The sequence below is a fragment of the Hyaena hyaena genome, unplaced genomic scaffold, assembly GCF_003009895.1.
Source record: "Hyaena hyaena isolate Hyena2069 unplaced genomic scaffold, ASM300989v1 scaffold_128, whole genome shotgun sequence".
Classification (NCBI taxonomy): domain Eukaryota; kingdom Metazoa; phylum Chordata; class Mammalia; order Carnivora; family Hyaenidae; genus Hyaena; species Hyaena hyaena.
This window is the reverse complement of record NW_024080760.1, coordinates 2,296,668-2,320,578: the sequence shown is the minus strand read 5'-3', so window position 1 is coordinate 2,320,578 and position 23,911 is coordinate 2,296,668. Positions and strand designations below refer to the sequence as shown.

Here is a 23,911-nt window from a genome sequence, read left to right as displayed (position 1 = left end):
GACTTTCGCTTAGGTCATGATCTCGCAGTTCGTGGGTTCGAGCCCCGCGTAGGGCTCTGTGCTGACTGCCAGCTCAGAGCCTGGAGCCTGTTTCAGTCTGTGACTCCCTCTCTCTCTGACCCTCCCCTGCTCACGCTGTCTCTCTCTCTCTCTCTCCTAGAAATAAATAAAACATTAAAAAAAGTTTAAAAAAAAAGTTTATCTTTAGAGAATTTCCCTTCCTTCCTCCCTCCCTCCCATCTTTCCTTTTCTCTCCTTCTAACTTCATTGAGGAACCGTGAACAAATACAATGGTACATATATTCGAAGTATACAATGTGATGATTTGATATACATATACATTGTAGAATGATCACCAAGATCAACACAACACATCTATCACTTCATATAGTTAGCATAGTTAATTAACTCTTTTCTATTTTGTGGTCAGAATGCTCCTATTCTATGTTTCCATGAAATTTTGTTACTGTTTTAGATTCCACAGTATTTGTCTTCCTCTGTCTAGCTTATTTCACTGAACATAGTGCCTTCCAGATTTATCCCTGTTGTCGCAAATGGCAGAATTCCCTTCTTTTCTCAGAGCTCAACACTATTCCATTGTATCTATACACCTCATTTTCCTTATCTCTTCATCTGTCAAAGGACATTTAAGTTGTTTCTAAGTCTTGGCTATTGTGAAAACTGTTACAATGAACACGAGAGTGCAGGTGTCTCTTTGAGGTCCCGATTTTCCCACAAGTGGGATTGCTAAAGGTTACGGTGGTTCTGTTTTTCATTTTGTCTCCCATCCAAGTACTAACCAGGCCCGACCCTGCTTAGCTTCCGAGATCAGACGAGATCGGGCGCGTTCAGGGTGGTATGGCCGTAGACTCTGTTTTTCATTTTGTGAGGAACCTCCATACTTTTTTCCATAATGGCTTCGCCAATTTACATTCCCATCAACAGTGCACAAGCGTTCCTTTTTCTTCACATCCTCACCGACATTTGTTACCTTGTCTTTTTTCCTAAGAGTCATCCTGGCAGGTGTGAGATGCCGTCTCATTGTGGTTCCGATTTGTATTTCCCTGATGACGAATGGGGGATGTCACTCGTGATTGGTCAGACGCCATGCTGAGGGTGTCCTTTGTGGTATCTCATTTACTTCTAGTAACAGCCTTCTCAGGTACTATGTTTGCTTTGTAAAGGAGGAAATTGAGGCTCAGAGAAGTTGAGCAATTTGCTCCAAGTTTCACAACCAGTAAATGATGGAGCAGGACTTCTAACCCAGGTTTGTGTGACTCCCCAGCCAGAGCTCTTGACCACTCTAGAGTAATGCCTCATTTTATTTTTTTCCTGTTTGGAAACACCTTAATTTTTTGAAACTATGATCCAAATTCAAGCGGTTTAAGAAAATCTTAAGCGGATACTATGCAATAATGGCATGTGAAGTTTTTCTGTGCTTAGCTTTTGTAAAAACTTAATTTATAAGGATGTTTTCTCTGAATGCACAGGGCTGATTCTCCACAAGTTACCAAATTCTGCCTGTTTGGCATTTCCTCTCTGCCACTGTTACCATGTCAAGTCTGCCTCTCAACTTCCTGGAGAGTCAATAATTATGCCCTTTCTATTAGTTTTAAATTAAATCAAATTAAATGAAATTAAATTTATTTTATTTTTTTCCCTTCACATTTTTATTTAAATTCTAGGTAGCTAACATATAGTGTAATATTGGTTTTTGGGAGTAGAATTTAGTAATTCATCATTTACATACAACACCCAGTGCTCATCATAACCAGTGCCCTCCCTAATGCCCATCCCCCTCCACTCACCCCCCCTCCATCAGTCCTCAGTTTGTTAGTTTGTTTCATATTATTAAGAATCTCTTATGGTTTTTTTTTTCCTTTCTTTTTTCCCCCCTTCCCCTATGTTCATCTGTTTTGTTTCTTGAATTCCACATATGATTGAAATTATATGGTATTTGTCTTTCTCTGATTGACTTACTTTGCTTAGCATGATATGCTCTAGCTCCATCCACATTGTTACAAATGGCAAGATTTCATTCTTTTTCATGGCTTAGTAATATTCCAATATTCCATTTATATATATGGAATATTTATATATATGTAAATGGAATATTATATATATATACACACACACCACATCTTCTTTATCCATTCATGGACATTTGGGCTTCTCCATAGCTTGGTTATTATTGATAATGCTGCTAGAAACACTGGGGTGCTTGTGTCCCTTCAAATCTGTATTTTTGTATCTTTTGGGTAAAGACCTAGTAGTGCAATTGCTGGGTCATAAGGTAGTCCTATTTTTAACTTTTTGAGGAAACTCCATCCTATTTTCCAGAGTGGCTGCATCAGTTTGCATTCCCACCAGCAGTGCAAGAGATTTTAGCCATTCTGACCCATATGAGGTGGTATCTCATTGTGGTCTTGATTTGTATTTCCCTGATGATAGGTGATGTTGGACATCTTTTCATGTTTGTTGGCCATCTGGATGTCTTTGTAAAAAATGTCTAATCATGTCTTCTGCCCATTTTTAAACTGGATTATTTGTTGTTTGGGTGTGTTAAGTTTGATAAATTCTCGCTCTTTTTAAAAATATTTTTAATGTTTATCTTTGAGAGAGAGAGAGAGCGAGAGAGCACAAGCAGGGGAGGGGCAGAGAGAGAAAGACACAGAATCCAAAGCAGGCTCTAGGCTCTAAGCTGTCAGCACAGAGCCCCACGTGGGGCATGAACTCACAAGCCATGAGATCATGACCTGAGCTCAAGTCAGATGCTTAACCAATGGAACCACTCAGGTGCCCCTATTCTTTATAGACTTTGGGTACTGACCTTTTATCAGATGTGTCATTTGTAAATATCTTCTCCTATTCCATAGGCTGCCTTTTAGTATTGTTGATGATTTCCTTCACTGTGCAGAAGCAACAATTATGCCCTTTCAATACTTTCAAAATTTTGTTCCAATTTCTGTGACCAACAGGGAGAAAATGACCATTGCCTGGGGGTGCCACCACGGGAAACAACATTGGCAAGAGTTGAACTCACTCTCGAGGGCTCCTCTCCCCACTTGGGGCCCTGGCAGCAAGCCAGCCTTTCACTTTTAGAGCTTTTCCAACACAAGTCAGCTAATCCTGCATCCCATCAGTTCCATAAGACCCCAGCCAGGCTCTCCAGAAGATTCTCTTAAAGCCTCCTACTTGGTTTGAGGGTGGTGGGAAAGAGCCATTCCTCTGCAAAGAACTTAGGAGCAATACTCAAGCCTCTGGTGAAGACCCTCATGATGAAGCTGGGCCCCTGTGTGGTGTTTTGGGTCATCCTCTGCAAGGTCTGCAGGGGTGGCCGAGCCCCTCTCTTTGAAATGCTTGGGTGCCTAACAAACCTTGATCTCAGCTGTGGGGTCTCAGCCCACACTGAGCATCGAAAAGCCCTTTGTTAATATCCTGTTACACATCTTTCAGGGAGATTTCAGCACACAGTTGTTATCAGAATCATGGCGGAGGCGGTGATAGAAGGGAGGGAGGCCTGAGAAGGGCATGTCATGAGTGAAGTTACTGAAGACAGAGGGGGCGGTGGCGGGGGGTGGGGGAGCGCAAACATAAAGGTGCAAAGTGGGAGAGTAACCCACACACCCAGGGGGAAGCAGCCCAAAGGCTGACAGGAGACCCTGGAGATGAAAGAAGACCTAGAAGAGGGTACTTTTGAGGAAGCTTCAAGAGAGGGGATGATACAAAGGACCGGCTCCCTGATACTTAAAGAGCGACTCGAAATCAAGAATGAGAAGACTAGTGGGGCGCCTGGGTGGCTTAGTCGGTTAAGCGTCCGACTTTCGCTTAGGTCATGATCTCGCGGTTCGTGGGTTCGAGCCCCGCGTTGGGCTCTGTGCTGACAGCCAGCTCAGAGCCTGGAGCCTGTTTCAGTCTGTGACTCCCTCTCTCTCTGACCCTCCCCTGCTCATGCTGTCTCTCTCTCTCTCTCTCCTAGAAATAAATAAAAAAATATTAAAAAAAAAAAAAAAAAAGAATGAGAAGACTAGCAGCTCAACAGAAAGTGGGCGAAGACCAGGCTCAGATAGCCCTGGATGGAGGAGAAACAGATGGCCTCTGAATGTCTGTAAAGATGCTCAGCCTCAGTCTCAGTAGGAGGATTGCAGGTGGAATCTACCCGGGGATCCATTTCCACCTTGGAGATGATGGTGTGCTGTTCTGGCGACAGCACTCTATTGCAGTGGGGACAGGAGCACTCTAGAATGCGGGGATGGGAGCACTCTAATGCACTGCTGATCAGAGTGCAAAATGTTTCCACCATGGAGCAGGCGAATGTGGCAGCGTCCCCCCGAACCACACACGAAGTCGCTCTTGGACACAGATGGTCACTTGACTCTCCTGGAAACACAGTGCCCTTTGGGTTGTAGGACAGCAACGTCTCTGGTTTTCCTCCTGTGTCATGGTTTGTGCCTTCGAACTTTCTTTGCCAGCTATCCCTCTTCTGGCTGACCTCTAAATTCTCGCATGCTTGGAGCCCAGTCCAGGGATCTCCTCTCCATCTCTACCGGATCCTGAGGTCACCTCGTCCAGCCCCATTGCCTGTTTTTATGTACATATGTGTGTACGTATGTATGTTTTGACATGGTAACATATCCACTAACATAACTTTCACCATTTTGACACATACAATTTAGTGGCATTTGGTACATTCACTTATTGGTATAATAACATTCAGTTATTGTGCAACTGCTGCTTCTATGTGGTCCCGAAACATCCTCCATGACCCCAAAAGAAAACTCTGTACTCATTAAGAGGTCACTGCCGATTTGCTCCTTTCTCAACCCCTGGTAACTACTAGTCTGCTTTCTGTCTCTGGATTTGCTTGTTGTGGATGTTCTTGTATAAATGGACTAATTTGCCTCACATAATGTTTTCAAGGTTCATAATCCTCTTTGTAGCACACATTAAGACTTCCTTCCTTTTCATGGCCAAATAGTATTCCATTGCATGGCTGTTTCACATTTCATTTATCCATCCATCTGTGGGTGCCATTTAGGTTGTTTCTACCATTTCGCTATTTTCAGTAGTGTTACTATGAAGATTTGTGTACAAGTTTTATTTCAAGTTCTCTTGGGTCTATACCTAGGAGTGGAATTGCTGGATCCTGTGATAATTCTAGGCTTAATCCAACAGCTTGCTTTTTTTTTTTTTTTAAACATCCATAGACTGATGACTCCAACATCTATATCCCTGGCTTGATTTCTCCCAACTCTCTACTTCAGATCTCGTCTGGGACACAGACGTCTCACAGTTGACTTGTCTGGCCCTGAAGCCGTTAGTCTCCACTCCCTCCAGACTCCTCCTCCAATTTTCCCAGCTCAGGAAGTGGCACTGCCTTTCATGCGGGTACTCAGGTGGAGGCCTGAGGGCTCACCATCAGTTTGCCGCCTTCCAGTTCTCCTCGCATCCGGTCCATCAGCAAGTTCTGTGGACTCTGTTTGCAACATGCTCACCTCTTTCCTGCCGTTACTTTGGGCCCAGCCAGCCTCGTCTCCTGCTAGACCCCCAACAACAGCCGCCAGCAACTTCTGCTCCTGCCCCTAGAGTTTATTCTCTGCTCTGTGTCCAACAGTGGCTTTTATTTTTATTTATTTATTTATTTATTTATTTATTTATTTATTTATTTATTTTACAAGTAGTTTATTGTCAAGTTGGTTTCCATATAACACCCAGTGCTCATCCCCACAAGTGCCCTCCTCCATGCCCATCTCCCCCCCACATCCATCAGTCCTCAGTTTGTTCTCAGCATTCAAGAGTCTCTCATGGTTTGCCTCTCTCCCTTTCCCCCACCATTTCCCCCCTTCTTCTCCCCCTTGGTCCTCCATTAAGTTCCTCCTAATCCTCCTATACGTGCAAACATATGATATTTGTCCTTCTCTGCCTGACTTATTTCGCTCAGCATAACACCCTCAAGGTCCATCCATGTTGCTACACGTGGCCAGATTTCATTCTTTCTCATTACCATGTAGTATTCCATGGTATAGATAAACCACATCTTCTTGATCCATTCGTCCATTGATGGACACTTAGGTTCTTTCCATGCTTTGGCTGTTGTTGAGAGTGCTGCTATGAACATTGGGGTACATGTGAGAGTGGCTTTTAAAAAGATATGTGATCTTAAAAAAAAAAAAAAAAAAGAGAGATCACTTAGTCTTTCCTGCTTCAACACCCCCAAGTGGTTTCACGTTGCAATTAGAATTAAACCCCAACTTGCTTCTGTGGTCTGAGGCACCTGTTTGCTGCCTCCCTTTTCCTTCTGTCTCCCTTGCTTTCTGCGTTTTACTGCACTGGCCCCTTTGTCCCTTGAACTGGTACCTGCCACAGGGACCTTGACTTGCATTCCCTCTGTCAGAAATTCCATGGCGGTTCTTTCTCACTCCTGAAGCTTCCACTCAAGTGTTACCTCCTTAGAGAGTCCTTGTCTGACCAGCCCTCTCCCCAACTCAGCCAGTCTTGGTCTTAGCGTACCAATCTCTTTTTCTCATTAATATATCTTGACATTCCACATCCTTATATGAAATTATCTTATTTAGATTTATGTGTTTATTTTCACTTTTTGGTGTTTCTTCCCCACCTCCCTCCCTCTTCCCCCAAATATAAGCTGCGCAGGGTCAGGGATTTTGTCAGTATTCATGGCTGTCTCTCCAGACTCCTGGATATTGCCTGGCATCTGAGAAGCACAGAAAAAGCATTTGTGGGGAGCTGTTGAAGGAGATGAATTCATGTCTGACCCGGTCCTGAATAAATCCTCTGATCCCACTACTGTCTCTCATTTCTATTCTCTTCCTCATCTACATACTTCTAGAAGGAGTAGATCATACCTAATGTATGTATCTAGTCGTGATTCTTTCCCTCTGTAGCCCGACACAATCCACTATTCCCACCACTAGCATTCAAAAGTACTTTCTCAGATTTCCAGAAGAGTCAAACCAGTTGCCCTGTGCACTATGCCCTTTCTGTAGCATCTGACATTATTAACCCTGTTCACGTTCATGAATCTCCCTTTGAAATGTTGTCCTCTCTTAGCATGACTTCTGGGTCGACTAGGGGTATGGTAAACCTGGGAGTACATCCTGGAGTGTCTCAGGAATGTATCTGGGGTTCCAGCCATCATACCTGGTGAGCAGGCTGGCTCTTAACCCGATAGATAGTCCAGAACAATTGCTATAGTTCAGTGGCATGAACTCCCCATGAAAAATGCAAAAGGGAAGTCGTTCAAAGCTCCAAAGCCCCTGACTTCACTCACGTGGTACCTTGACAGTGTTTGGCAAGCTAGGTACCTGACAGGGAAGATTCCCTCCACCCAAGGGTCTCTGCTCTGTGCAGATGTCTCTGGGCCATCAGTTGGTCTTTTATCTACAAAGTAAGTAAGATCCTTTCCCTGTGCCTGTGGTATCCTTTGATACATTCCCCTGGGTCAAAGGTGTACCTGCAACAGCTAGACACATGATGCTTTCAGTCACAGTCCCTGCCTTGCTCCACGTAGTCCCTACTTTGTGTGAGGGACATAGGGTTTAGGACTGCCCATCCTCCCATCTACTGGCCACATAGCCTTGGACAAGTTAATGCATACCTTAAATCCTCTGGCTCCACGTGTGAAAATAGAGCAGAACCACTCTGACCTCATAGGCACCTCAACTCTGTCATGAGGATGCCCAGAACATACAACCATCAATGGCTCCCCAGTGCCTTCGTAATTAGGTCTGGCCTTCAGGCCCCCATCCCATGGTGCTTGGTGGCTCCTTAGGATCTCACACAGGTTTTGCTGTCCCCATCGCCCTGGGTCCTACGCCTTTGCTATGACACTGCTTACGGGAGACCATTTTCCCCTTGGGCTTGTCTTTGTTTTCTGTATTTTTTTTTTTCAAAACAGAAACATGTATTCATTTTATAATCAGGAAAAAAACCCCTTTCACCATTAATATTGTTTTTGAATACCCCCCGCCCCCCTTATGTCAAAAGCCATGTGTCCATAAACTCTTTGTGAATGACCCATCGTCTGTGGGCACTCAGACTTTTGAATCCACTGGATTGGCTCTTAAAATATACAATGTCAAGTTTGTATGGGGATATAATACAAGTGTACAACCAATTGTTAGAGAAACAGAATGTAAACTCAGAGGGCAGATCTTCATTTTTTTACTCATCGGGATTTCCATTGCAGGGACTGGTGCCTATCAAACTGCTTTGCCTATGATTTCAATAAATATTTGTTTAATTGAATTATTAACCAATGCATGTAAGAACAAGCAGGGCCTACATGCTTTGTCCCTTATGAATAGAATAAAAATAACCCATGTAATTCATCAGATTAACTGATAAAAGGTTTTGTTCTTTTGCCGGGAGAGAGGGCTAGAAAGAGACCATTTAGAAACTTGTCTTTACCAGACCCAGCAGTTTAATGCCACTTGAATGGGTGAGAAACAGCAGCAGTTATAATGATATATGAGTTCGTATCTATCTTCTGCTTTTCCACCCATGAAAGATACTGGAAGTATATTACAAGGGCCCGATCTCATGAGGGGATGGGGTGCCGCCCTCATTCCCTGCCTTGCAGAACAGTAATTGCAAAGGAATGTTTATCCAGGCGCAGACTCATTCCTCTGAGGCTTGCCTTCGCTCACTCACACTGCTGTGCATGGTTTCACTCTACCTGCCGCCTACCTGATTTTGTGGGAGCAGTTTAATTATGAGGGCATGAGCTCTTTCTCAAAGATTTTTAATTCCTCCTGGCAGTTAATAAAAGAGAGCTAAGTATTGCCGTTTTAATCCTATTGATTAGAACAGAAGGCTGAATAAGACAAATTATCCACTGTTTACTTGATCATCTGTTTAAATTTTCGATCTTCTTTAAATGGGAGCCAAAAATCCTCGTTACATTTTTGGTGATTGTGATCATCATTCAACAGCTTTCTCTCCACACCTTCCTGTTATGAAGTCTGTACAAATTCGGTGAGTTCCAGTCCAAAAGGAACTTGTAACTTAAAACAACAGAAAGGCCAGTGTTTCTCAACGAATTTTGCCTCCCTGGAGGACATTTGGCAACGTCTGGAGACATTTTTGGTTGTTGTAACTTTGGTGGGGCTGCTACCATCAGGTAGAGAGAGCCCAGGGATGCTGAAGGTCCTATCATATGCGTAAATAGCTCCACAGCGGAGAATGACCCGACCCAACATTTCAACAGTCCTGAGGTTGAGAAACCCTGTTATAAACATATGGACTTAAATGCACAGTTTAAAAATATTGATAGATTGAGAAATGTCTACCTTCTATCTAGAAGGTCTAGATAAGAGATTGGAGGGGCAGCAGACTACTCGATGCCTATCTGAATAGCCCCAGGTGGCAGAGTTAACCACCTTACTTTCAAATTGGAGCAGGCTTTGTGAAAGGGATCGGTAGGGTGTGTGTGTTTGATGGCCTAAAACTCACACTGAGTTTTAACCCGGGGGGTCTACATCTGACAAAAATGCCAGTCATTTAGGAAACCATCGCTGCTCACAAGCCCTTTAAATTGGAAGTGGTGGACTTTATTCTGTGATTACGAAATTACTCACAAAGGCCAGAAACAACTTCAAGTTCAGAATCATCTTAATTCAAAGACCAAAAAGAAAAAGAGGAACCATTCAGGCAGCTCAAAGAAATTATTGCATCATTTCCTCGTTTGTGGTTCAGGTTAAAAATAACCTTTATTCCTCATCAAGAGTAAATTGTCTTGTCCAGGAGAATTAGGAAATTACCTCAGTGCCAGGTTATAGGGTGGAGTGGAGAAGGGGCGACTCATCAAGGAAGAAATCACTTGCTGTGTTTTAGGATTAAAATTTCTGAATGACTACAGAAAAGGTGGGGCTGAGGGGGTACAGATGTGAAGGGAGAGGGGGAGGAAGAATTTGTAGGTTCCATGCAGGGAGGCACATGTGTGCTACCTGGGGAGGGGGAGGCTGGCTAGAGTGTCTTGAAGTGTTGGGCAACTGGGTGTTCTTTTGTTCTTAGTCTTGGGCTGTCTGCCTTGGCCTTGAGTGCTCACAGAGATAGACGGTAAACCACAAGCTCTGTGCCTATTGGGCCAATGATGAACCATGGGACAGGCCAGGCTTCGATGAGCCCTGGGGCATCTCGGCACCTCGGCATCACCGCAACGTGCCAGGGACAAGAGTGGACACGTTCCTCGCCAGGTCACCACTGCACGGGCTGTAAAGGAATGGGGAGGGACGGCGTATGTTGAACAAAGGAGGCTTTTTGACCTTTCAGATTAGCTGTAGATTTCAGCCAGCTGGCAGTCACCACCTATTTGCCACTGTGTTAAAAACTCCATAAAAGAAAAACTAAACAGAGGTACTGTAAATGTGCCCCAAATTCACACTGAAGGCACTCAAATACAAGCAAAGATTGTCAAGGACTGTGATGTCCTATCCCACTGTCCCTCCAGTCTTGTAACTGGGGACAAGACTTACTGCTCTGGAGGTAATTAACTAGACTCATTCTACCTAGTCATTTCAGAACCTGTGTAAATATGCACATTGTGGAAATTGACACTTGAACGATTAGGGTTTTTTTTTTTTTTGAGGTTACACTGTACTAAAGTCGAAGTAAATCTTCACATTTGATCTTGTTTTTTTTTTTTAAATTCAAAACCACAATAACTCTGAGCATGGTTTTTAGTACATGAACAGTAGTACCACGATATCCTGTGTAATAGCAGAAGAAAAAAGCAAGAGAAATATGGTTTTCTTAGAACTGTCTAACCCAAGTGGTAGAATAGAAAACACACAGGCTAGACCCGGGTTTAAGTCCTACCTCACCACTTACACCTACATCCCTGAGCAATACTCTTCGTTTCTCTGAGATTCAATGATATCCTCAGCAGAACAGAAATAACATTCCTTACTTCCTAGGACTCTGATATGAAATGAATCAGCTACTGTGTGTAAGAGCCCTGAGTTGGTGTAAGACGACTTGGAGTTTGGTGGGTGCTTAGTGAATATTATTTATCATCATATTTTTTTTTCTGTGAGAGAAGTACAGTGTCTCTTTGAGGCCTTGTTCTGGCAGTGATTATATATCACATTATATAATATGCCACAACCATGTAGTTACCAGTAGTCAGTGCAGCAAATGCCAATGCATTTTTCATTAGTATCATCATCAGAACCCCTCAGTGAGGCACTCACAATACAGATTAAACCTTGCTCACCTGTTCACAATTTCTATAAGCAGGGGGAAACAGAGATACCTGTGCATATGTAGATGTACATCAACTGTTAGAACGATGTACCATAATGATTATGATATCATTCGGTTTAAAGGCTAAGGAGGTTTGGTCAACAGAAGCAATAGCTCAAGGGAGATGCTGGGACTCCAGCCAATAACTTCTGACCTACAGACAGAGAAGAGACTCTGGGAACTGAAATGTCTCTTATCACATTTTAATTCAAAAAATAGAATCTTACGCTCTAGAGCCAGAATCTATAAATGGAATAAGATATCAGGAAGTGTAGTTTTCAGGTGATAAATAGTACACTTGGCAAAGAGCTTTCTACATGTGGCATCGGCAAAGCATGGGACTTTTTTTTCCTGCATCTTCCCACCGTGCGTATCATCAAAACAGATGGATGTCTGGAACTTAATGATAATGCCATGCGTTTATGTAAGAGTTGTATACCAGGACACCTTGATATGTAGGACCTCAAAAGTGTGGAAACTTATTGACTGATCCATCCATCTACCCATCTATCCCCTATCCATCTCTCCACCCACCTACTTACCATCCCAACCCATCTACCTGTACATCTTATCCATCCATTCAACTAATGTTAATTGAATGCATACTTTTTGCCAGACCCTGGGCTGGAGGCCAAGGCAACAAAGATGGAAAGACTCAATCATACTCCTCAAGGACCTTTCAAAGCACTGAGAGTTGGATACAGCTAAAAGGGAGATATATTCAGAGTTCAGTGAGTTACACATGCATTGGGCACAGAGCCAACATCTAGTAAATAACAAAGAAAGACAATAGCAATAAACCACAGGTGTGTGGTGAGAGATGCCATTTCCAGCTCTCTCTCTCTCTCTCTCTGCATTATTTATGTTGAGAGTAAGGGACTTGGAGCCTGACTTTCTTCAATTCAGGGGGAATAAGTGTAGTGAGTAGGTGGCTCCTGCCTCTTTCTGGCCGACATTCCTCATCTCCAGAGAGAATGCTTCTGTGGCTTAAAGCCTTTAATGGAGAAACTTCTCCCTAACGAGCTGTCTTCACTTCAAGCGAGAGGGGGCCCTTTGCTGCGTGCATCGTCACTGACGATCTTGATGGAGGGAACCCAGGAATCACTTGCACGTTAGGCCGCTGAGTGGGCTGGACGGAGGCCATCTGTGTTACTCTCCCTTTATCTAATATGTGTGTATGGGGCAGCCAGGAATGGATTTTTAAAAGAAATACTCAGAAAACGTTAAAAAAAATAGCACAAATGTCATCCCCAGTTCATTACTGAGTTGTGATTTATTGTTCATTTCAGTTTGTCTCCTGTGCATTTTGCCAATGACTTAGCCATGTATACTTGGGCTTTTTTGAATCAGAATTTCAAACTACACGGAAAGTCTGGTGCCATTGTTTTTTTTTTTAATAAACAAAAATTTGAATGTCATGCTTGTCTATTTTAAACATTAGCAAAACTGCCATTGATTTTCATAGAATTCTGGGTTATAATAACTTTCGCCTACTTGGATTTGGTTTGCAGTTTTGGCATGAGCTGATGAGAGCTAAAATATTGTTAAGCTTTAAAAAATTTGTTTTCTAGTTTGGATTTGAAGGGTTCTGGAGGTTGGAGATTTGAAACTAATCATTATAAAACACATCATCATCAATCAAATTACTGAGACCACGGTGTACATGGTGTTCCATTCTAGCCATGTGGAAATTGTTTCATCAATTCCAATCCGGCCATTGTCACCAGGGGAGACAAAGAATCAATCAGATCAACAAGTATTTATCCAGGCCTTGTTACGCACTTAGCACAGTTTCAGGGAACTCTTTGGAAGAGTAGGACAATGTGGTAGATGTCTAAGATACATTCCTTCATTATGTGAATAAGTACGAAGGAAAATAGCAATTGTTTCTCTCAAAATACTGTTGGCCTTGATCACAAGGTTGAAAATATTATAACTGCTCTGCACTTTCAATGTCCACTGCGTTATCTGGGGGAGCAAAAGCCCACAACTTATACCAGTCTGCTGTTTTCTTTCTTACAATTGCTGCTGATTTGGGCAGCATAGGAAGGACCCTACATCCTGTCTGCTGAGGAGCACAACAGTATAGAAAGGGCTTGAAGAGAAATATTTCCTCCCTGGCATCCACTCTGCTGAGTGAGCGGGCCAATGATCGGCAAGGCCCTGCTATGCCAGTTGGTATCGTATGGTCTCTAAGGCCCACGAAGCAGACCAGTGGACAGATAGATGGACACTGAGGTTCTGTCCGTAGTCTTGGAAAAAGGGGAAGTAGCCACGTTATGTAACTGTCTGACATTAAGAGAAATTCAGACCCTTTTCCAATATAATAAAGCCACAGTTGAGAAGTATAAGAGGAACTTCCTCTTGTACCGTCTGACTGTGGAAGCATTCAAAGCACCTGTGATTTTCCTAATAGCTCCATCAAGGTGTTTTTCACATGGCATAAGAGTCCTCCCATTGTAAGTGCACACTTCAGGAAGTTTTAGTAAATTCATACAATTGTGCAGCTGCCAATATAATCTAGTTATAGAACATTCCCAATATCCCCAAAGTCCTTGCTGGACCATCCGCGGTCAATCCCTGCTCCCACCTGCAGGCCCAGACAACTACTCATCTGTTTTTTGTCTAGAAATTTCACATAAATGGAATCATACAGCATGTTGTCTTTTGAGTCTGGCTTCTTTCACTTTGCATCATGTTTTCAAAGTTCATTCACGTTGTTTCTCATATCAGTAATTCACTCCTTTTTATTTCTGAGGAGTGTCCCATTGTATAGCTAGACCACTTCGTTAATCTTGTCATCAGCTGATGAATATTTAGATGTTTTCCAGTTTCTGCTATAATAGCTCTGTTGCTGAAAATCTTAAGTAAAACATGACACTCATGGTGAACTGGCAATTGGATCCACTCCTGATTTTGAGTCATTCATGTCACTGCACCAGTTCTAAGGTAGACTTCTATGAGGTGCACACGGTATAAAGCACACTCGGAGGTGGGAAGTTATTAGGTGGGTATTTTGTCCAATTAAGACTTCAGTTGTGTCCCATGACCAGGTCTTAGAGGCTTGAGATGAGCCAACTTTCCCCCAAAGCAAGGGAAATTTGCCCAAAGACACTCTTACTTTTTTTCTCTTACTGTATCTGCTTTCTTACTCTTCAAGGACTTCCTATCTCTAGCTACACTTCACCATCCATGCATGCACAAAAATTCATGGACCTTCTCTTGTGTTATGGTGGGTGCAGTAGTAGATATGAAAAGGAATCAAACATGAAGATTATAACCAGTTTTACGCAAGTACCCAAGTCACCTTTTTGAATGTTTTTGACTGAGAGCTATGGTAAGAGATTCATCTTACTATATATAAATAACCAAAACAAAAGTTTCAGAAAATGGTACTTAACATTACCATGTGTGGTACACTGTTATTTTCTATCTCATTAAAAAAAGTTGACTGCAACCCACTGAATGAATTTTGCCAACGCTTGTGGGTTGCATCTTGCAATGTTAAAAAAAAGTTTCATGAACTGTGAACACTTAAGGACAAAGAGGGAGAAGATAATGCTTACTTACCGCCCAGGAGGACTAGGGCATGGAGGATAGCATGGGGGGGAGGGGTGTCCTGGCCGTGGATGGTGTTAGAGAGTGGGTATGAGGACGTTCTTAGCAACACAGATACCACTCTAACCCTTGCTAGTCTAGTTTCTTCCGGTGCTTGGACTCACCATCCCGGTAAGTCCTGTGTGAGGAAGAAGCCAGGCCCCTGTGGTTTGGCAGAGGTGGGTGGCCAAAGAGATGACAGCGAGAGGAATTTTCCTTCCTTCCTAGCAAATAGAAAAAGTCCAACCTCATAAAGCAACTGTGCCCTCAGTTGTTCGAAATTTACTGCCCTTGGATTTGATAATACTTCTCTTAGAGTAGCTGAAATGCACAAAAACTGAGCAGATTTTATGATCTCCCTGGAAGACCAAACACTTGGGCTGTATTTCCATCTCTTTCTGAATCAATAATTATCTTTGGCTTGTTTTTCTCTCCTCTTCGTCCAATCCTTTAAAAATTCCTTCTCTAGCCTGTTTTCTTTCCGCTGTCTTTCTTATGAAATAACTAATGCTGGGCACTGTAACAAAATAGCTCCTTTCAGTCAGTGCCACATGAATCCTTTATTTGGTCCCTTTATTAAGGTCTCTGTCTCTAAGTCTTGAGGGTGACAAGTGCTGTGACATAGGTGACTTTTAGATAAGCAGGGCAGGATTTTTTAAAAGCATTTATTGAGAAGTTATTATTGACTAAGCATTTGACCTACTTTGTCTCATTTAATTCTCGAAATGAGCCCATGAGGAAGACCTCCTGGCCCCCATTTTCCAAAATTGAAATTGGGGCTCAGAGAGGTTAACCTACCCGAGATCTCAAAGCCATTAAGTGGTGGGGTTGGAATTCCACCCTGAATCTGCTGACTCGAAAGCATGTGAAGTCGGTGTACTGATCCAGCAAACACTCACGGAGAGTCTATTATGTTCGGGCCTCAGCCCTGTCCTGGGATGCTTATGGCACTGTGCAATGGGACCTGGAAAGTGGATGAGCTGGGAGCTATGGCAAGTTGGTCTGGGAGATCCGTGGGGGAGAAGCTGTGGGTTTGGAGGCTTATCTGTAGGAAGAGGGAAGCCCCTGGAAGTTTTTGAGCAGGGAGGTCACGTGGCAGATGGAAGCTATATCTGGCAGCAGGCGGGAGCTGATGGGCATCTGGCTCAGGAAGGTGGTGGGGTTGGGGTGGCGCAGACAGAGAGGAATGCCATGAATGAGGGAGCCCGACCAGACTTGATGGCTGATTCTGTCCAGGCATCAAAGCATCTCGCTTGCTCTTCCCGCCATCTTGGTTGACCAGAGCGACCCCTCTCCCTGGCTCACCTAAGACACCTCTTTCGGAAAAGTCCCTGAGCCCTTGTTAGTACTGAATTCTGCCTGCGGGAGAAGGCCTGTTGCTTCTCGCCTCTGGCTGCCCCCGGACTTGGCTGGAGGTCTATTTCTTGGGTATCCTGAACTCATTAGTGTGTGTGACGAGTTTAACTGCTCTCTAACACAACAAATTATTTCACATTTTCCCCAGTTGCATTTTATGTGATTTTGGAGCCTGTGAGTTTCCTCGCATTGGACCAAGTTCCACATCGCTCCCTGCAATATGGTGCCCCCATCTGCTGCTGTTTCCTACAGTGTTTAGCCTAAAAAATCTTGAGTAAAGCCTTCCACGTTGGTGGATTCCCATTTTCAACATTTTCCTCTAGTTTTGTCATTTCCTCCACCCGAGACAGAATCTTGTGTTTCAAAAACACAGGGCTCAGGCTGGCACTGCCCATCCCTGTGACCTCGGTCATTTCTGTCCCTCCCTGTGTGTGACTGCACAGTCCTTCCAGCCATGGCTGCTCACCAGCCTCTTGGTCTTTGGGAAAGAGGTGAGATGGTCACAGCACCCCCTAGCACTCTACAGTTGGGAAAGGTCAGGATTTTAAAGTTAAAAGTTAAGGAAACAGCTCTGGTCATCTGGGCCAGTTCTGCCTCTGAGAAACAGCATAATGCAACGATCCCTTTATTTTGGAAAAGCCAGGATTGATGAGTAAAAATGGGGCTCACTGGCTGAGGAGCCTAGGGGAGCTGACTTAATGGTCTTGGGACCTTAGCTTTCTTGTCTATAAAATTGGTTCAGAGGTCACCACTGCCTCCTAGATGGGTGCCATGGTTGAATGTGCTAAGATTCACACCTAGCACAGATTGACATGTCCTCATTTTCTTGGTCTTACTTGCTTTCATGCCTTTGGCTTGTCAGTCCCTTACCTCCTCTGAAGCAGAATAGCACAGTGGTTAAGAATGTGGCCTCTAGGGGGGCTCCTGGGTGTCTCAGTCGGTTGGGCGGTCAACTTCAGCTCAGGTCATGATCTCACGGTTCGTGGGTTTGAGCCCTGTGTCGGGCTCTGTGCTGACAGCTAGCTCAGAGCCTGGAGCCTGTCTTCGGATTCTGTGCCTCCCTCTCTCTGACCTTCCCCTTCTCACACTCTCTCTTCTCTCTCAGAAGCAAATAAAAAACATTAAAAAAAAAAAAAAAAAAGAATGTGGCCTCTAGGATCAGACTGGCAGGGTTTGGATCCTGGCCCTGCTTCCTAGGTTATGTGTGACTTTGGGCAAGTTGACTTCAAAGTGCCCATGCCTCAGTCTGCCCACAGATACATGGAGGCTGTTGCGAGCATTAAGGGAGCTCATCTTTACAATCCTTGAATTTCTTCATAACCACCAGCTGGTAAAGGGAGCTGGCCTCTGTCCACCTTCCCTTTTCTTGCAGTTGCTTATTCCTTCTCTCTGATGAAAGATCCAGCACAACTTGGAATTCAGTAGCGGCGAGACCTGCCCTGAGTCTGGGATTCCATGTGTGACTTTGGAGAAAGCCACAGAGCAACAGCCTTAGCTTTGGAAGCTTTAGAAGCTACTCTTCTCTTGGACACATCTCTGGTGGCGGTTAAGCTTTCTGAACAGGCTAGTTCCTTCAGAAGAAAAAAATGTAGAAAACTTCATTTTCTTAATTAAAAAAATTAGGGTAAAATATATACATCATTTGACATTTTGTCCTTATTTAAGGGTACAGGTCAGTGGCATGAAGTACATTCACACTGTTGTGTGAATATCACCACTACCTGTCTCCAGAACTTTTTCGTCTTGTAGAACTGAAACTCTGTGCCTGTTAAACATTGACTCCCCATTCTGTTGTCCCTCCAGCCACAGACAGTCACCATCCTGCTCTCTGTCTCTGTGACTTTGTCTGCTCTGGGTACCTCGTACAAGTGAAATCCTACAGTACTTGTCCTTTTGTGTCTGGCTTCTTTCACTAGGCATAATGTTTTCAAGGTTCATCCATGTTGTAGCAGGAGTCAGAATTTCCTTCCTTTTTCCAGGCTGAGTACTATTCCATCGTTTGTTTATACCCCATTTTGCTTATCTGTTCCTGTCGGTGTATATTGTGTTGCTTCTACTTCTTGGCTACTGTGAATAATGCTGCTATGAGACCTCTCTTTGAGACCCTGCTTTCAATTCTTTTGGGTCTCTACCCAGAAGTAAGGTTGCTGGCTCATAGGATAGCTCTATTTTTTATTTTTTTAAAGGAATCCCCACATTGTTTTCTGTAGTTATTGCTCTAATTGTATAATCCCATCAATAGGGCACAAGCGTTTCAACTTCTCCACAATCTCACAGACACTTGTCATTTTCTGTTTTTTTTTTTTTTTTCATAGTAGCCATCCTAATGGGTGTGAGGTGATAACTCGTGGTTTAGATTTACATTTCTCTGATGACTAGTGGTGTTAGGCATCTTTTCATACTCATATGCTTGTTAACCGGCTGTATATCATCTTTGGAGATGTGCTTGTCCAAGTCTTTCGCTCATTTTTAAATCAGGTTATTTGATTATGTCATTGCTGAGATATAGGAATTCTTTAGATATTCTGGATGTTATCCCCTTATCAAGTACATGATTTGTAAATCTTTTCTCCCATTCTGTAGGCTGCTTTTTCACTCTCTTGTTTGTATCTTTTGACACACAAAGGTTATCGAGTTTGATAGAGTCCCATTTGGCTATTTTGCTAAGTAACTTCATATTAAGACAAAAAGAAGTGTGGTTATTTCCCCTGTGTACATGTTATATTCTAAATAAACTTTTATTTAAAAAAGTATTTTTTAAAGCTTATTTATTTATTTTGAGGAAGAGGGCAAGCAGGGTAGGTGCAGAGAGAGAGGAGAGAGAGAGAATCCCAAACAGGCTCTGCACTGATACAGGGCTAGAACCCATGAACCATGAAATCATGACCCAAGTCAGAATCAAGAGTCAGATGCTTAACCAACTGAGCCACCCAGGTGCCCCTCTAAATAAACTTTTAGAAGTTAAGGTTAATGAAGCAAATTTATAATAATAATAATAATAGCAAATCATAACATTTCCATATAATTTTGTTTGGTGCAAGAAAAAAATGATTATGATACTCATTACAGAATAGTCAGAAATTGAGGTGAGCAGTGCAGGGATTAAGTACAGTTTCTGTAGTCTAGGTTCTGGGTCCAGGTTCACCCCCTCTGTTAGCTGATTCATCTGAATGCTTACCCAGTTCTCTGAGCCTTAATGTCTCATCTTTAAGATGAGATAATAGCTTCTGTGTTCTCTTGACAATGAGGTGTGCCAGTGTCTGCAAAGCACCGGAGAGAGGACATGACACAGAGTAAGGATGGGCTCGGTGACCCGACGCCATGCTCTTCTAATCTGACCAAGGCTCCCTGCTATTTCAGAAGATTTCATTTAAAAAGGCATGGTGGCAAAACTACAGAGACAGGAAAAAGATCAGTGGTTCATGTAGGGGGTGAGGTGAGGAGGTGGAGCACAGGGGATTTGGAGGGCAGTGAAACTAATCCGTATGATAACAGTGGATATATGACATTTTGCATTTGTTAATATCTATAAAATGGACAACACACACATAAATGAACCCTCATGCGAACTATGGACATCTGTTAAAAATATTGTGTTGGGCGCCTGGGTGGCTCAAAAGTGTCCAACTCTTGATTTTGGCTCAGGTTATGATCTCGCAGTTTGTGAGATGGAGCCCTGCATTGGGCTCCATGTTGACAGTGTGGAGCCTGCTTGGGATTCCTCTCTGTCTTTGTCCCTCCCTGGCTGGTGCTCTCCTGTCTCTCAAATGTAAATAGGTAAACATTAAAAAAATATTGCATTAATATTGGTTCATCAGTTGTAACACATGTGTCACACTGATGGAGGATGTTGCTAATAGAGGGCACTGTGTATGAGGGGAGGGGTAGTGCTGTGCTATCTACTCAATTTTCTTGTAAACCTAAACTCCTCTACAAGATAAAGTCTGTTAATATTTTTTAAAAGGCGTGGTAATCAACAGTACAATATGCCGTCCCACCTCATTCCCTCCAATATGGGCGAAACCTGTCTTCCAAGGGTACCTGCCAATAGGCGTTGTCTTGAAGTTCTCTCGTCGCCTGATTATCTGCCTCTCCCATTTTATCCTTCACCAAGTTTCCCTCCTAAGGCACCATCTATTGGGAAAGGGGGTTTGAATGGATCTGTCATCTCCTGACAAAGAAAGACAGGAGTACTCTCTCCTTCTTCAGAAACTAAGGTGAAATGTCAAAGATGGAGGGGCTGGGGCAAACAGTGAGAGCATTCATGACTTAACCCTTGGCTTATATTTCAAACCAGGGAATTCATCGGTAATAGGTTCCTGTCCTAATGACAGGACATCATCTCTTCCTAGCTGCGCTACAGGTCAGCAGTAGCTTATAAATAATAATTAAAATCTCTTGCTTCCCAAGGGTTTTTGGGTCCCCCCGCCCAGACTAACTCTAGGGATTGCTCTTACATGCTGTGCCATTGGGGTTCTGTCCATGCTGACCACTCTAAAAGTAATGGTTGCCATTTTTCTTTTGAGCCAAATGAAAAGATGGGGAGAGAATATAGCTTACATTTAACACTAGGGAGACTAGTCGACAGCACATTCATATAGAAATATTCTGTGCCAAGCGAGTTGGCCTTGCTCAGTTCAATGTTCAGCCTTTGAAACCGAAGTGTAACCACAATCTTATGAACTATTCTCAGAATTGGACACACCACTATCATGTCAACCTTGAATGATGCCTTTTGAACATTACAGCTGCACTACCCTGAAAGACAAAGACATCAAGCTGAAAGTAAATAATATCAAGTGTAGAACACTCTTGAGTGTTTCAGAAATGGACATAATAAATACCGTAATACTAGATTGTTGAAAAGCTTTGAAATTTTCCTCTGGGCTCTAAGCATAGCTATCATGGCTGCCTTCCTGTATGCCCCTCTCTGAAGTTACTCTCCATCCACAGCCCTCACCGAAAGCAGCGGCCTATTTGGCAATATTTGCCTTTTGTCATCCGCCCTGTGGCCACAGCTGATTGGGCCACAGGGGCTTCTGACCTCAGAGAAGAAATGCTGGATGGGGACAGAGAAGTTGGAGTTTACCGGGGGCCCCTGGAGTCCAAAGGTCATGTGAAGATGAGGGTTGGGCATGTGTCCTAGGAAGCGAGCTGCTTAGCTTAGGGGTGGGAAGCAGAGGTCAAGTACCTCACACAGGGAGGCCAGACATGCAAGCAGAGGCAGAGACAGGACTACACTGCCCCGGAGAGAGGACACAGACAGGGTAGCAGCCCGATGCCTTTCCAGTTCCCTGGGGGCCTGCCTAACTTCCTGTACTAGGATCCCAGGAGGGGCCTCCTTTACCTTATAATAACCCTCTCCTATAATAACTTCCCTGCTTTTTGGGGGATCATCAATATCTGTTCCTGCCACCAAATACTCTGGGTAAGAAGCACTCTGATGCTGAGTGTCTGTCTGACCCACCAAAAGCAGATGTCTTTAGCAATGCTTTTCAAAAATGGGCAAAGGACTTTATTTTTTTAAATATTTATTTATTTTGAGAGAGAGAGAGAGAGAGAAAGTATATGCACACAAATGGGGGAGGGGCCAAGGGAGAGAGAAAGAGAGAGAGAGAGACAGACAGAGAGAGAGAGAGAGAGAGAAAGTATATGCACATAAATGGGGGAGGGGCCAAGGGAGAGAGAGAGAGAGAGAGAGAGAGAGAATCCCAAGCAGGCTCTCTATCCCAGGAACCATGAGGTCATGACCTGGGCCATAATCAAGAGTCAGATGCCTAACTGACTGAGCCACCCAGGCTCCCGGTACAAGGACTTTAATAGACATTTCTTTGAAGAAGTGGCCAGTGAGAGTATGAAAGAATGTTCAATGTCATTAGTCGTTAGGAGAATACAAATCAAAACCACAATGAGGTACCACTTCATACTCATAAGGAAGGCTATTATTAAACATAAAATAAACAGAAGAAGAAGAAGGAAAATAACAAGTGTTGATGAAGTCATGCAGTAACGGGAACTGCCCCAAGTTGCTGGTGGGAATGTAAAACAGCACAGTGCGGCAGCGGTTCCTTAAAATGTTAAACATAAACTTACCTTATGACCCAGCAATTCCACTCCTAGGTATAGACCCACAAAAATTGAAAGCAAAATCTCCCACAGATACTTGCACAAGAATAACTGCAGCATTATTCACAATAGTCACAAGGTAGAAATAACCTAATATTCATCAATATCTTTTGTATGGATAAACAAAAGTGATTGTGTGTGTGTGTGTGTGTGTGTGTGTGTACATACACACAATGGGCTATTACTCAGCCTTTAGAAAGAATGAAATTCTAATACATACTACACCGTGGATGAACCTTGAGAACATGCCAGACACAGAAGAACAAATGTATGATTTCACTTACAGGAGGCACCGAGAGGGGTCAAATTCACAGAGACAGAAGTAGGGTGATGGTTGCCAAGGGCTGGGCGGGGCGGTGGGGGGTCGAGGGGGGGTTGGGAAAAGAGGGGAGTTGTTTAATGGGTACAGAGTTTCAATTTTGCAAGATGAGAAAGTTCTGGAGATGGATGGTGGCGATGGCTGCACAACAACGTAAATGCACTTAATGCTACTGGATTAGATACTTAAAAATGGTTAAAATGGTAAATTTTATGTTATGTATGTTTTGCCACCATGAAAACAAACTGATAAACGAAGGGCAGTGGAGAGTGGATTCCTTTCCTCCTTTCATCATTTTCTGTGGTCACTGAGTATCTGGCAAATGCCACTTGATGCTTCTGTGTCACGAAGGCCTGTGCTGCTGGATGTAGATGAGATGTAGCAACGTGGTAAGAGGGAGCTGATTGTTGCCTGACCTGTGTTATAACCAGAATTGTTCCAGACCCATTGGAGTCTAGTCCTAAAGTGGTGAGCAAAAGAAGGTTGGTTTTGTGCTTCCTCAGGGGAGCTGAAAGCATACCGGGCTGCATTTCTGATGGACACACTCTTCTGAAACTTCTTCCTAATTCTGTGGTCTTTTCTTATCGTGGGTAGTAATTGTTCTCATACTGACCACAAAGTTTCCCCCCTGGGTTGTTAAAAATAAGTTAGGAAGAATGTTCATCACAGAACGATTATAATAATGAAAAGCTAAAACCAATCTGAATGTCTAAGGTAGGGGTACAGTTGCGTTCATAACAGTATATCCATACAATTGAATATTATATAGCCATTAAAAATCATGTTTCTAAGGATACTAAAGGATATGAGGAGATGCTCACAATATAACGTTAAGGGAAAAAGCAGGATACAAAACTGGATATTCATCATGGTTCTGATTTTTTATGACCATATCTGTATAGAAAATGATTTTAAGGGAAAACACTAACATGTTAATTTTATTATTTTTCTTTTATGTTATATGATTATTTCACAACAGAACAGTTATAGGTAATTTGATTTTTTTTCTTTATGCTTTTCTGTCTTTTTTTCCCCCATAAAGCACAATGTAAGTTATTTTCGTATTCAGGAAAATTAAATGTTACTAATTTTTTTAAAAAAAGAAAGTGAGATGGGTTACTTTTGGTGCATAGAAGGAGTCAAGACCCTGGGCCCTTGGCCTGGGTCTGCGACTGTCATGTAGGTTAAGAGCATTGCTGAGTGGCAGTTTCCAGTCCACTCCTCCTGGGAACATCAGGTTGGTGTGTCATT

At 43.1% G+C, this 23,911-nt stretch overlaps 1 pseudogene; it reads right to left on the bottom strand.

Annotated features, from left to right (window-relative positions):
* Window positions 1–751: 751 nt before the first annotated feature.
* On the bottom strand, window positions 752–870 carry LOC120235366 (annotated as a pseudogene).
* Between the last annotated feature and the right edge of the window lie 23,041 nt (window positions 871–23,911).